A 15,093-nucleotide genomic window follows, 5' to 3' on the forward strand; every position below is an offset into this window, starting at 1 on the left:
TGCGCCTGAGCGCACCCACCGGGTGTAGCCCCCGAGGCCCTGGAGGAGTGGATTACTCCTCCAGGGGCTTTTTCCCTGTTGAGTGAGGGGTTTTATCGCGTTTGCTGAGCCCCTGAGTGCAAGTTCGAGTCGCTGGGTCTCGGTGTAGTTGTAGGAAGAGCCCCTGAGCCTCTGCGCGGAGCAAGAGGGTGATCAGGAGTTTCCCTATCTTTTTTGTGCGGCCCTCTCGCAACCTTTTCGTTCAGAAGGAGGGGTTTTGCCGAGACTTCGAGTGCGAGTTTGGGTCGCTGGGTCTCGGCTTGGTTGCAGGAAGAGCCCCCGAGCCTCTGCGTGGAGCAAGAGGGCGATCAGAGTTTTCCTGTCTTTTTTGTGTGGACCTCATGCATCCTTTTCATTCGAAATGAGGGGTGGAGTATGCCAAGCTACCCTCAGTGGGCGCGAGCAGTGATACCTCCGGTGAGCTGTTATCGGGTAAGTCCGAGTGGAGGCCCGTGCCCCATTTGATAGTGGTCGGCTAGCGGTCTAGAGACGCACTCCAAAAGTACCAGAGGGCCTCCCAGGGCCGTTCGATTGGCCCCAGAGGCATCGGTGCCTCCCTATGGTGGGATCCCATTCAGAGACTTCCCTGCCGGTCTCGAACACAACTTAGGGTATCCGAGCAATCGCTTGCTCGGGCCTCAGCCATGTACGGGCTTGCCCATAGTCATCACTGACTCTGTTGCCCTAGGGCGGCTATCGAGACCCTCGGGGGCCCAGGCTTCGAACCCCTAGACCGTAACGGGCTCGGTTGCCCTTCTTATCGCGTTTGCCGAGCCCTCGAGTGCGAGTTTGGGTCGTTGGCCTCGGCTTGGTTTGCAGGAAGAGCCCTCGAGCCTCTGCTCGGAGCAAGAGGGTGATTAGGAGATTCCCTGTCTTTTTTGTGCGGCCCTCACGCATCCTTTTCGTTCGGAAGGAGGGGTGGAGTATGCCAGGCTACCCTCGGTGGGTGCGAGCAGTACACCTCCGGTGAGCTATTATCGGGTAAGTCCGAGTGGAGGCCCGTGCCCATTTGATAGGGGTCGGCTAGCGATCTAGAGACGCACTCCAAAAGTACCAGAGGACTTCTCTAGTGGTCCCAGGGCCGTTCGATTGGACCGGGGGCTCGGTGCGCCTCCCTACGGTGGGATCCCATTCAGAGACTTCCCTGCCGGTCTCGGACATGACTTAGGGCATCCTAAGCAATCGCTTGCTCGGGCCTCTAGCCATGGACGGGCTCGCCCTTAGTCATCCCTGACTCTGTTTGTCCTGGGGCGGCCTGTCGAAACCCTCGGGGGCCTAGCCTTCGAAACCCCTGGACCATAATGGGGCTCGGTTGCCCAGTTCCTTAGTCCGAAAGGAATCGGGTGGGGAATAGTCCTTCCCATCGGCTGACGATGGCGGGTGCGCCTTTTGAGATGGTTTCTCGGGGAAATGGAACGGTGCCTACCGTCGCTGCGGATGGGACGTACTGTGCGCGCTGTTAGTAAGAAAAAGGTGGCCGTTACCTACGGGGCCCCTGGAGGTCGGGGGGGTCGAGTTAGGCAGCTCCCTTGGGAACCGTTTGATCGCATTGCGCGCGGCCGCGCTCCATGGAGCGGCTCCGGGGGGCGCTGCACATGGGCGTTAAGCGCGCCCTAGACATCGTTTCCTTGCACTATGCTGGCATCGACCTCGAGGCCATCAGCGACGGTTATGTTGTGGCAGAGGACGATGTGAAGGCCAACGGAGGAGGTGATGAAGCTGGTGGAGGCGGCCGAGGCCCCCTAGCACGGAGCTGGCCTGGCTGTTCGAAGAGGAGGTGGTTCCTCCTACGCTGCCCGTCGACGCTGGTGACCCTGTACCCTGTCCTAGGCCAAAGGGGCCATGCAATTGTTTTATGTTGTCGGGGAAGATGGCACTGACAGCCCTCTTTGCCCGAGGCAAAGTTGGTAGCGATGTCGAGGAGCACGGGTCGCCAAGGTCGATACGTTCCGGCCTAATTCTCGGACCAGGTCTCGGCAGGATGGTGCCAGAGAGGAACGCCTGGACAATTTCTGAGTCGCCGACGCTGGGCAACTCGGTGCATTGCTTGGAGAAGTGTCGGATGAAGTCTTGGAGAGACTTGTCCAGCCTCTGGCGACAACTCTTGAGGTCCCAGGAGTTCCCGGGGGCGCACGTATGTGCCCTGGAAATTCTCGACGAAGATCTTTACTAGGTCGCGCCAGCTATTGATCTGCAAGGGAGGAAGGTGTTCAAGCCAGGCTCGCACCGAGTCTGACAAGAACAGGGGTAGGTTGCGGATGATGAGCAGGTCATCGTCCCGCGCCACCTAGCTGACAAGTCAGGCGGTAGTTGGCCAGCCACAACTCGGGGTTGGTCTCGCCGCTGTACTTTGAGAGGTTGGCCGATTGTCGAAACTAGGCCGGGAAGTGGGTGCTGCGGATGGCCTTGCTGAAGACTCGAGGGCCAGGTGGCCCGGGAGGAGGACAGTGGTCCTCCCCACTATCGTAGCGACCCGCCTCGATGCGGGTGGTAGCCTCGGGCGGGCCCCATCATCGTCGTGGCGCCGTCGCCTGCTGACCACATCGTGGTCGCCTTGCGCCTTGCGTCGGTTGCTGAGGCGGTCGTGCACCGAGGGGGCCATGTTGGCTTTCGGTGCCCGAGCAGGCTCAAGATGGACCGAGGCCTCTCTATCTTGTCGATGGCGGCGCCATGGGCTGTTCTGAGGCGTTCCTGCACCGTCGAGACGCGGAGCTTTCGTCCTACTGTACCGCGGCGGTCTCGAGGAAGGCCTCGGAGTTCGCCGTGGACCCGTCGCCCCTCCGAGGTAGATGGCTCGAGGCATTGTTTTGGAGTAGCATCACTGCTGACGCGATGTTCTAGCTAGCGCGATTAAAGATAGGGGGTTGCTCGCCCCCCTTTGTCCGATGTTGATGCGGTGGTAGACGTCGCGAGCCCTTCGCCGGGCTGCTCCGCCATCACCGCGACCCCGCTGCTCTCGCTCGAGAGTGTCTCGGAGCTGCTGCAGAAGGAGTCGGTCTTGTTCGACCTTGGCCTAAAGCTCACGGAGCTACTCCAAGTCAAGGTATTGAAGTTGCTCGTGGGCGGGGTTCTCATTCCGCGCTGCCGGGGGTTCGACACGCGGAGGTGTGGCATCACCTACCCCCGCGCGGGGCGGGGAGCGATTGCCTGCCCCTTCGCCATCATCGTCCGCTATCGGCATCCCGAGTTCGACGACGAAGCACTCACGAGTGGGATCGTAAGTGCCTTCGCCATCAGAGTTGGAGTAGCCGAAGCAGTAGTCGCTCGCGGCCATGAAGCGGCACATGGCTTCAGGGTCGCGAAGCCCGGAGAAGTCCGCTCCAGCCCACGCCTCATCCTCCTCCAAGGAGTCGGCATGGGTGTGGGTCGAGGTTGTGGCGAAGAGGTCGAGGGCGAACCGTTGGTGGCGTCCTGAGGGCTCCGCGTGAGCGGAAGCGTAGGCGGAAGCGTAGGTGGCGGCGGCATTGCTCAACCCGAAGGGGTATGGGGATGGTGCCATCGCCGGGTTCCGCTCTGCCAGAGTCGATTCCTTAGGAGGTGACGGGGCAGAGCTTGTTGACGGGGCGTTGCTGCGCGCCACCGGCATCTTTCCCTTGCCCAGGCTTAAGCTGGACAGGTCCCCAACCAGGGACCCTGTTCCAACAGCCGGGTGTGGGATACTGGTGGAGCGCGGTGCGTCACCCTGAGCTCGCAGGGTGTTGGGGTGGTTCCGCTCGCGTCGTGCCTGGCGAGCGCGACGAGAGCGGCGGCCCGGGCACCGTCTGCGCCTGGGCTGCTGGTACGTGATGTCGTCATTGGTCGGTGGGGCTCTGGGTGTGAGGAGTACCATATCGTACTCACATCCTAGAGACATGAACTCTAGGCTCCCGACCCAGATCATCGTGCCGAGATGCAGTGGTCGCACGGGGTCTGCCATTCGGAACCTGTTGGGATGATTAAGCTAACACGCAGTATGGCCCCTACCTGGCGCGCCAACTGTCGGTGTTTTGGACCGAGGGTCCTCAACCGGCTAGTGAAAATGAACTGCGCGTCCCTATCCCGGATGGTGATGCAAAGAGACATAAGGTTTATACTGGTTCAGGCAATAGGTGCCCTACGTACAGTCTGAGAGAGCGATCTCGTATTCCTTGCACCGTGGTGCTCGTAGTAGGGGTTTACAAGCTGGGCAAGAGAGGGAGCTAGTCCCAGGTCTCAGCGTAGAGCAGCATGGGTTGCTTGAGATGTTGATCTCTTGCAATGCGGAGGAGTGCGGGTTACATAGCATTGTTGCTTGCGTGTGTCTATCTGAACGATGTCTCCGTTTGTCCCTCCTAGAGCTAGCCCTGGTTGCTTCCTTTTATAGCCGCAAGGAGGGAGCCAGGAGTACACGAGAGAGCTACCTGTGGAGCCTTAGTGAGGAAGGAAGATCTAGCACTGTAGCCCACTCCTGTAGCGGTATGGTGTTGGGAATGGCAATCGGTACTTGATTACTGGTGCGTCACACCGGCCATGCCCGAGGCTGTTGAGGTCGTGGGAGTCCCGGTTGACGTCTAGTCAGCGTGGCCTCCACTGTAGGAGACATGCCAAGCCCCGTGGATTTTTGACTTGGTGGAGTGCCAAGGCCTGGCGGGTGCTGTAGCTGGTCGTGCCGAGGCCTGCTTTGCCGAGGCCTTAGAGGTGACCCGTGTATGACGCGGGGGCCTCGGCAGTCAGCGTCGTACCTGGGTTAGGTGGAATAGCACGGGGCGTGCGTCTACAGGGCACGGTAACCCCTGTATCGTCAGTAGGGGATGGTAAAAAGAAGATTTGACCGTTGTCTCATCGCCCCTGTTGCTGTACCCTGCCGGTCGTGGCTGACGTAGCGGGTGCGACCGGACGCATTAAACGGATGGGACAGCCTGCCAGAGGGACGGTTGAGGCGGAGGCGACGAGGATGCGGGACGAGCCCGGCCTCGGGCGAGGTGGAGCAGGAATAGTACGTCTGAGGCCCTGCCGGGGGGTCTCGGGCGAGGCGGAGAATGAGCAGTGCGTCCGAGGCCCCGCTGGGGGTCTCGGGCGAGGCGTAGATTTGGCCCGAGACCGTATTTTGGTCGAGCTAGCCTCGGATATCACTGCGGACTGTTTCCTTAGTTTGACTAAGTGGGTCTCATTGGGGTCTTATGAGTTTTTTTCGGTTCTTGCTTAGGGTACCCCATTTTATGGTATCCGACATAAGTCTTCTTCGTGAGTAACAATAATGCAAAAACTTATTTAGTAGGCAAAATAGGCAATTGTTTATACGTGAAACATATAAATCTAATTTATTCCATGAGAATTTATAACACATTACTTCAAGTAATAATTGCAACTAAGAATATCAAATCTTTCATATTAGTCCTCAAACTAATAAAGTAACCATGAACTCTTCTATGAGTTTAAATAATCCACTTAATTCAACAAGAATTAAAACTTAATGCCCCACACCACTACTATCAATACTTCAGGATATGAACTTAAAAGACAATATACGCACATGATAAGTTTTCTTCAAGAAAACTCTTAAATGTTTAATAAAATACCATTCCCGCATGTCTTAGTTTCTATACTTGACAAGCGGTAGCTTCATGCTTTATATTCAATAATTATGATATACAGTCACAAGCCTTCAGGGGGTGTAACATATGCAAGCCACACATTCAAAGTTATTGCAAATATCCTGATTTATAAAGCTGTCTAAAAAAATCCTACTCAATTTCTACTTGAGTAATTTATGATGGTAAATTCAAATACTTCATGTATTACATTGCTCAATGATATTCTATACACAGGAGACATTTCTTCGAGATCTTATTTACCATCTTGTCTTATAGACTTTTAATACAAAGCTTCAAGATATTGTTTATAGAGTAGCACTTCAATGCAATATGATATTCTATAATCATAATTTAGGAGTTTCCTCATGCAGTGAGTCCCACAATATATTTGTTATTTCTCTTGGCCATATACTCATTCTAAAGAGTAATCAGGAAATATACAATCTTGAGTTTACTACACTTCAATGGTAGTAAAATTCCTACATGGATTTAATAATGACCATAATTCTAATCTTCACAGTATTTCAGGATATTTTCTTTTTCGAAGACGTGCATATTAACATAAGTTGGAGCATGTGCATATAAGTTTACTACATATAAACAAGTAGTAAGGTCCAAAAAAGGTAGTGTGTATTTATTCAAATATTATTAGAAGCAATCCTATCATTTTCCAGGATTATGGTATATGCAAATTTTCAAAATTAATACCCAAATATTCATTCATCCCAAAAATTCATTACGCTAGGAAAAATAAATATGAGCCTCTCAAAGGTGATAAGTCTAAGGTCTGCAGGATTTCAGAGAGCTCATATACCTTAAAATTTGTAGTGTAATCATTCAAGATTTTATTTTTATAATTATATGGTATATATACACTATGCTAGAAAATGCTATCAGTGGACGCGGGTAGAGGGCCATCAGTGACGCGTAAAAAACGCATCACTGATTTTGCGTCTGTGATAAGGGCACATGAGTGACGTCACTGATAATGGCTATCAGCGACGCGTATAGCCCAAAACGTGTCACTGATAAGGGCTATCACAGCGATGCGAGTAGCCAAAATGCGTCACTCATAAGGGCTATCAGCGACGCGAGTAGCCAAAACGCATCACTGATAGGGTTATCAGCGATGCAAGTAGCCAATACGCGTCATTGATATTAGTCTCAAACGGCGATGCGTGTAGCCAATACGCGTCACTGATAATAATTTCGAAAAAACAAAAAAAAAGATTCTACTAGGGTCCTATAATTCATAATCCATGTTTCCTGTTTCCGCAATAGATACAACTTTTGAAGCAATCCATTCTTTACAAACATTTCGATTACAACTTATGCTACAAAGAATCAAATCAAGGAGTTGTTACCTAGAAGATGCCTAACAGTACGTAAGCAACTAATACATAGTATAAGGATTTTTCTTAAGATTGAACACATTGACTACATTGAGTGCAATAGTACATAAGAAATGACCCAATTAATTCCATGAGTCAACCTGCTCCCAAACAAAACAGAAGACATGCCAGTCTATTAAACTTATATTTTTTTCCTACGGTACTCGAGGACGGTCTGCATTAGAAAAAAAAGATATACATTAAGTTAAAATGATCACAAACACAAAAGGCTGTGTAGTACAATACTACTGAGACAGTAGGATACCAGAGGGATATACAGTTCAGTGCAAAAAGAAGACAATAAAAATGAGCTGAGCAACTTGGCTGACTGTTGGGCAGTAAAAGAAGACAATAGAAATACCCACAGGCTGCAATGCGAGGCTAGCGCGGAATTTCCTTATCATATCCTGTTCCGAAGTGAAGTTTAGATTAACCTGGACACAGAAGAGTGAACTTCAGTCACTCTTATCAAATACAAATCACTTAACTGCTTTAGTGAATCAACTTATGTGAGACACGCCCAAACAGATAGTGATGTTATTTTGAAAATGGCACTTCACACATTAAAAGTTAAACATACACTTATCACTGGATCTGAATTTTCGTAGGTAAAAGTTAAATATACAAGTGAGTCACTATGACTTCTGGGCTCTTCTATAATATTAGTAAACTAGAACCTGAGAATCAAATATGATGGTTTCTTTGTTTGTAAAATAAACGGCATCAACACTAGTAGAGAAATGACATTTGATCCCTCGGCCAAAATTGACTTTAGTCCCGGAATTTTTTTGCGCCCGGGACTAGACACACCTTTAGTCCCGGTTGGTGGCTCCAACCGGGACTAAAGGTCTCTGCCCAACGGCTACTGCGCCAGGCTGTTGTGGCAGAGGACCTTTAGTCCCGGTTGGAGCCACCAACCGGGACTAAAGATCGACTTTTACTCCCGGTTGGTGGCTCCAACCGGGAGTAAAGCTCTAGTCCCGGCTGATGGCTGGGCCCGTGGCTGGAAACAAACCTTTAGTCCCGGTTGGAGCCACCAACCGGGACTAAAGGCCCCCCCTATATATCCCGGCCTTTCTTCTTCCTCCACGAGCCGCCCCGAGCTTCAGTTCAAATTTCAAGCTAGTGTTCTTACTTCCTTCCATCCATTCTTCGATTCATCCATCAATTTCTTCGATTCCTCTGTCGATTCTTCGGTTCTAAAGGTTACCAACTTCATGCTCTCATGTTTTATCATTGGCTTATCTCAATTTTGTTCACTACAATATATATATTGTTTTTATTGTGGTTTTTTATTTGTACGCAGTTTGAGCTCAAAATTCACTTAAAGCTTGTATATTTGGATGAAGGAAGGTTAAAGTAGCTATTAACCGGGAAGTGTCATGATGAGACGAAGATTGTGATGGAGTACCGAGTGAAGGAGGGTCCCAACAAGGGTCGTATCTTCTATAAGTGTTCGGATCGCAATGTGAGTTATTTTATCGCATTTGATGATTATGGTTAGTTTATACCTATTTTCATGATGATTGTGATTAAAGTTCTAATTTTTTATTTTAATTTTAGTGGGATGGCACTGGATGTTCAGGCTTCTACTGGGAGGAAGAGTATGTTGAACTCATGACAAAATATCTTGCACAACAGGCAGATACGGTGGCAAATGAGGCAGTGATCTAGCCGAAGAAGCCCAAAAGATGTTGAACAAACGGTGGATCTGTCTGTTTTAGTTGGGATTGGTCGCGAAATCCTTGTGCTGCTGAAGTGTATTTAGCTTTAGTTTTTTTAGTGGTAGTTGGGATTGTCTACATTGTAGCGAGGCTTTCTTAAATTTATAGCTTTTGTGGTGGCATTCATGTTGTATAATTAACTAATTATGTTCTAGATTTTAATATGGTCTTTATGTCATATAATGCAGATGAGTCGGCATTGGATGTACAATGCTGATCGCCGCTGCCAAGAGTTCATGGACGGCGTGCATTCTTTGTTACGTGTGGCCGAGGCAAACAAACGCGATGGTTTCATGTGCTGCCCATGTGCCATATGTAAGAATACGATAGAATATGCTTGCTCAAAGACTCTTCATTCACACTTGTTCAAGTCGGGTTTCATGCCAAACTATATTTGTTGGACAAAGCATGGAGAAATTGGGGTTGTAATGGAAGAAGGTGAAGAAGAACAATGGGGCGAGGATGACATTTTTGCTGAATATGGTGCCTTCAATGGTACTGCAATGGGGGAAGCAGAAGAAGAGGTAGGGGCAGAGGAGGAGCCCGCTGATGATCTCGGTCAGGCCATTCGTGACGCACAAAGAGAATGCAAAAATGAAAAGGAGAAGATCAAGTTCGACCGCATGCTAGAGGATCACAAGAAATTGCTATACCCAACTTGTGATGCGGGGCAGAAAAAGTTGGGTACCACACTGGAATTGCTGCAATGGAAGGCAAGAATGGTATATCTGACAAGGGATTCGGGGAGTTACTAAAATCCAAAAGAAGATGCTTCCAAAGGATAACGAATTGCCACCACTACGTACGAAGAAAAACAGGTAGTCTGCCCTTTAGGATTAGAAATCCAAAAGATACATGCATGTCCTAATGACTGCATCCTCTACCGTGGCAAGGAGTACAAGAATTTGGATGCATGCCCTGTATGTCACGCGTCGCGGTATAAGATCAGGCGAGATGACCCTGGTGATGTTGAGGGCGAACGCCCCAAGAAGAAAATCCCTGCCAAGGTTATGTGGTATGACCCTGGTATATCAACGATGATGATTTGAAGGAGCTAGTTCGAAAGTGGTCTTTGAAGAAGATGGCCACACAATTCCAGACTTGGAAAGAAAACCCTATACAACACATACGTCAAGAAGAACTTAACGCCGAATTTCAATACTACTAGGGACACGCTCTCGAAGTTGAGGCCCTATTGGAATGATTTCGTATATTACAAGACATCGGTAGAGGGTGAGGCACGGATGAGAAGGAACCAAGAGAATGCCCAAAAAAAAGGTATACCACCATGACATGGGATCAGGTGGCAACGAGACTGCCATTCCCAAGTGGCAAAAAATGGAAGCGGACATTATGCCAAGGGGATCGAACCAGAATCAGCCACTTGGCCCAAACGCGTGAAGAATTGGTTTTCGGTCATGCGGGAAGACTCGACCCTGAGACCGGTCTGGCAGTGTATAGGCAAAAAAATCAAAACAGCAGCACGCCGATTGGCTTTTGCTATACAAGCTAAAGAGATTGGTGCGTTCAAGCCCAATAGAGAGAAGGATGAGCTGACGTATGCCAATCGGGACTGCTGAAACACAGTGGCCAAACGAGAGGTTTAGGACGCAACACTTCATGGCAGCATGGTTTCCCTAATGACAGGGAAACCTACCGAAGCCGCCAGAGAAGGAAGGAGGAGGAGGCAGCGCGGACCGGAATGTTGGAGGAAGCGGTGCTTCAAGCACAGGAGTGAGAAAAAGCAATGGAAGCAAGAATGCAGGAAGAAATCAGAAGACAAGTGTAGACAGCAATGAGTGCCTAGAGGCAGGCATCAGAGCCAGGAATGAATGTTAATATAATCCCCCCTGGTCAGTTGAAAAGTAGTTGTGCTTCCACTGAGCTACCAAATCAAGATGACGCAGCGCTGTGCTTCCCTATGGATGATGTCACTACTCCTATGACATAAATTGAGCTACATATTCCAAGGGAGAATGACACAATCAAGGTCACTGTCAGTGTTTTTACTCCTCCAGACCCTATCAAGACACCAAGAATCTATGGGGCACCAATACCACCTGGATATGCTAGGGTCTTAGTGGATAAAGTGAGCAAAGGTTATGACGATCTAGCTCTTGAAATTCCTGGAGGTGATGGAGAGAAGACTCTAGAAGAAGCAGAGAAGGCATACATGCTATGGTGCAAGCGCTACATCATTATGCCCGTGGCGTCTACTCCACCACCAGCAGACATTAGGTGCGGACAAAAGTAATGAAACAAATTTTTTACTAATTTTCTATGGGCATGATTAATAATAACAATTTACTTATATCTCATTATTTTTGTACTCACAAGTAGGGCCTCCGCCAACCTAAGTCCAATTGTTGCTTCTCTAGATCATCATAGTGCTCCGGGCAATGATGATGCCTTCGAAGGCATTGCTGCATCCCCACCATCTCAAACTCCTCCACCGCCTCCAAGGAAGTCTCCAACTCCTCCGCCGCCTCCAAGGAAGTGTCCAACAATAGCGTCCCCCGCCACCTCCAAGGAGGTCTCCCATGCCTCCCCCGCTTCCAAGTAGGCCAGCTCCTAAGAGGTCCGCCCCGCAAACGAAGCCGTTGACCTGCCCGCCAGCAAAGAAGCAGAAAGCAAAACTCATCCAGTTATTCCCCAAAAACTATCTTACGAGAAAGTGAAAAGGACTAAAGGATGCAGTACAAAAAGAAGTGCATGATTACTTTAAAGGTGTAAAAAAGGCACGACAAGCGAGGTTGAACCCAGAGCCATCGTACTTCTAGCTACCTCCAGATGAGCTAAGAAAGAAGGTGGACCAGAGAAAACGAGATTCTCTTAAGACCGCCGTGAAACAATCGGACTATGACCACTCTCTCACCAAGTCATTTGAGGCGGTGCAGAAAAGAAGCAGGGAAAGGTTGTTGCACAACTCGGATAACAATCACAACAATCAATCCCCCCTTGTTGTTCCTAACGAGTATGGTTCAAACCTAACCTTACTGGAGGAGGTCGGCGGCTATGATGAGTTTCTTCGGTTTTATCAGGACACTGGTTTGAACCTTGTCGAAGTGCTCGCTGAAGGACCATCTGCTCCGGAAGTGGATCCTTATAGGAAATATCAACCAGGCCAGAGTCTATACAACCCTAAAAAATTAGGTGAACTGGGTACGCAATGTACCTGCTAAACCAGTGGTACATGGCGGCGTCTAAAGAGAATCAGATCTTTCTTCCTGTCAGAATTAGAAACCACCATTACTTCCGTGACAATGACATTATCTATGTCAAGTTTCCAGAATTACACCAATTATGCCACATGGACTCTCTTGACAAAAGTCTCATTAGCTGCTATTGTCTGTAAGTGTGATTATTTTCTACTATATTAAAGTGTGTGTATATATATAAAACTACATGTATAATATATAAATTATCCTCACACTATATTTTCATATATGCATATATCACATGACAGAACTAAGAAAGAGAAAGGATAATGATGTTGGTTTCGTTGATCCAAATGTCTTATACAAAACCCTAACCCCCCGCGTGATTATAAGCCTCAACCCGAGAAGAATCTCAGGGTTTGTCTTAGTGAACCAACGCAACAAGAAGGAAATATTCTTCCCCTACAACTTCAAGTGAGTGTTAAGTAATTAATGTCGATCATATATGGGACATTTGTTCAATTAATTCCTTAGCTAGATAGCTAATAAGTTATCTCTCATATATATATATATATATATATATATATATATATATATATATGCAGCAATCACTGGATATTGATGGTCATCGATATGGCCAATAGTAAATTGAAAATCTTAGACTCGTTGAGAAAACCGTAAACAGAGTATCAAGACATGATAGATATTATCCAAGGGTAATTAATTTAGTTTCTCTATAACAACTATATATAATGGCGCCGATCTCTCAATAATTATATATTAAAGGGTAAATTATTTTTTTATTTTATTGGACGCAGGGTTTGGAAAAAGTTCATTGAGGAACAAAAAATGAAACATTGCAAAGCACCACTGGGTGTAATCTTATACAAAGTAAGTACTATACCTACATTTATATATATATTCAATTAACACCATATGATGATTTCAATTCACCTAATTGATTTTTTGTCGTAAAAGTGGGTTCTAAGGCAGGAGCAGGGGAACAACTACTGCGGATACTATGTTTGTGAGTTCATCATGGCGTACTCAAACAGAACTACTGAAGAGATCATCAAAGTATGTATATAAATACTTTTTCCTTTATATTATTTCGATCGTATCTTTATTGCTCTCATCTGTATCTGTATAAGTAATCACATGACCAACACACATATATATATTAATACTTTTTTCTTTAACTTTTATTGAAGACTGAATGGTTGAAGGAAAGAGTCATACGACATGACCAACTTAAAGCAATTCAAGAGACTCTAGCAGGATTTCTGAATGACGTCGACCCCAATGGCGAGTTCTACGATGACCCGAACGAAATGTGGAAGCCAACAAATCAGGAGGAGTGAATTGTTATCCCAAGGACATGAATTTTATATATGCAAAACCTTTGTAATATATATATATATGCACATATTATGTACATAAAATAATATGTGTATATGATCATCATATATGCATGTACGCATGTACGCATATTCGTTTGTTATTTATTATGTACAATGTTCGAACGAAAACTTACCCGTGCGACATATATATTACTATTAGCAGCGTACAAACCGTATTCGAAAACCTATTTTAATATCAAAACTAATCATCAATTAAAAAAAAGAAACCAAAAACAGAAACTAAAAAAGAGAAAAAAAAAAGAGGAACCTTTAGTCCCAGTTGGTAATACCAATCGGGACTAAATGGCCTGCCCCGTGGCCAGGCTTGGAGGCCCCTTTTAGTCCCGGACGCCCAGCCGGGACTAAAGAAGGATACCTTTAGTCCCGGATTGGTAGCCCCGGTTGGAAAACCGGGAATAAAGGGGTTTCCCAACCGGGAGTACAAAGCGTTTCTGTACTAGTGCAAAGAGAATAAAAAATTGGTATGCCTGACAGTTGCTTTATTATAGAATAAATGGCAGTACATATAACTCCTAGCTACTTCGTTTCCTCTCAGTTCAATGTAGACCAACTGCTGCCAGGCTACGATAAAACAGCAGATAGTTAATTAAGATAGAGAGGTCGACAGCAATATAGAATTTCTTTCTAGCAAGATCAAGTTCCCTAACGGTACTTGTTTTAATCATTAACCTGCACTGAGTTGCAATAAAAATGATAATTAGTTGTCATATATAACTACATAAGCAAATAACAATCTACATTTCAAAAGGCACTGAAAGGCAGAGCAGCATATATGACTGACAAGACATGTATACACCAGTGATTAGATCAGATCTGAATACAAATAGCTAAAGAAAGAAAAATCACTCACAATGTTGTTAAATTTGTGACCAAGATTTCTACACCAAGGAGAGGAAAGAAAAAAAAGGTAAATCTTACCAAAGTGCTTACGGAAAACAGCTTAGTACAAATCTTAAAAGGCAACTTACAATTTCCTAAGTGCAACCATCTATGAGATGGAGTAAGGTGCTGTCCCAATGAAGCTATCTCCTGCAAGATTTCTGCATACCAGGTAGTTCTATGTAAGACCTAAATTATTTTTTATAAAACATAAATAGGAATGATGAGGTACACATCAGACAAGACTCACAAGCTCTGGAGATTAGGAAGAAGATTATTATAAGAAATGTCACTGCCTCCAAGATTATTGTTGTTCATATCCCTGCAGAACACTAAAGTATGATCAAGACCAGAAAAGACATGTTGTCCGTAAACATCTGAGCGTTGACATTTAAGAGAGCATGTGATGGTGTATAGACTAGAAACTATAGCTAAACTAGTACAGGCCGCTGGTTCGTGTTATAGCCCAAGGGGTAATTTAGCTGGTATCCCAGATAGCGAAATACATCATCTCTAATTCAGGACCTCATGCCAGAAGAAAATCCCCATACAAGTACACCTAATTATGAATAGGACTGGCATTCCTACAGCCCCATCTATGATCTATCCCATTCTCGCGCATAAGCAAGTCGGTCTGATCCTTTCAGAAATCAATCACGGATCCAAATGCATAACAAAAAACCCTAACACCGATGCAGCAAACAAATCCACAGGTCAAGCGAGTGTGTAACAACCCGGGTTTTTGGAGAAGCCAAAATTACGAACTTTTTAAAAAATTTCCTGCAAAGTGTGTAGCATGTAGTCGCTAGGTCAAACCTAAGTCAACTAAGAACAATTTATAAATAAATTGTTGCACTCATCTAGAATTGATTGTAGGAGCTTGCCGGAGTTTCTTAGATGAGTTAGGATTTGGTGTCGGAAGGGTGCGC

General features: G+C 46.7%; 1 long non-coding RNA gene across 1 annotated transcript; it reads right to left on the reverse strand.

Moving 5' to 3' along the window:
• Positions 1–7,123: 7,123 nt before the first annotated feature.
• Positions 7,124–14,490, reverse strand: LOC136534805 (uncharacterized). The gene is made up of 5 exons (XR_010778821.1): positions 14,415–14,490; positions 14,254–14,325; positions 14,136–14,163; positions 7,344–7,416; positions 7,124–7,157 (listed from the first exon to the last, which is right to left on the reverse strand). It is a non-coding gene; the product is annotated as an uncharacterized lncRNA (long non-coding RNA).
• Positions 14,491–15,093: the final 603 nt, after the last annotated feature.

The sequence above is a fragment of the Miscanthus floridulus genome, unplaced genomic scaffold, assembly GCF_019320115.1.
Source record: "Miscanthus floridulus cultivar M001 unplaced genomic scaffold, ASM1932011v1 os_2308, whole genome shotgun sequence".
NCBI classification, from domain to species: domain Eukaryota; kingdom Viridiplantae; phylum Streptophyta; class Magnoliopsida; order Poales; family Poaceae; genus Miscanthus; species Miscanthus floridulus.